This window comes from Sinocyclocheilus rhinocerous, unplaced genomic scaffold, assembly GCF_001515625.1.
Source record: "Sinocyclocheilus rhinocerous isolate Xijiao unplaced genomic scaffold, SAMN03320098_v1.1 scaffold228, whole genome shotgun sequence".
In the NCBI taxonomy this organism is placed as follows: Eukaryota; Metazoa; Chordata; class Actinopteri; order Cypriniformes; family Cyprinidae; genus Sinocyclocheilus; species Sinocyclocheilus rhinocerous.
In genome coordinates, this window is record NW_015634565.1 from 101,907 (window position 1) to 102,249 (window position 343).

The window sequence follows — 343 nt, forward strand, 5'->3', positions numbered from 1 at the left end:
AGCACAATCTTAACAACCTGCACACTTTGCCTATGTCTGCTAATACACTACTTTCTTTTTCTATTGGTCTCTGGAATTGTCAGTCTGCAGTAAACAAAGCAGATTTCATTACATATTTTGCTAGTCATTCAAGACTAAACCCTCATGGCCCTGACAGAGACCTGGATCAAACCAGAGGACGCTGCTACACCTGCAGCACTCTCCAATAATTTCTCATTTTCCCACACCCCCCGTTTGACTGGAAGAGGCGATACTTCCTGCTCCACTCTTACATCTTGTTTAGACACTGTCTGCCCCCTGTCTTCCAGACCAGCCCGTACCACCCCTTCTGCCCCTTGGTTAT

General features: G+C 46.4%; 1 protein-coding gene across 1 annotated transcript in view; it reads left to right on the forward strand.

Annotated features, from left to right (window-relative positions):
* The window catches only part of LOC107745905 (cell wall protein RBR3-like), an 11,650-nt gene that overhangs the window by 9,728 nt on the left and 1,579 nt on the right, over window positions 1–343 (forward strand). The window lies entirely within an intron of this gene.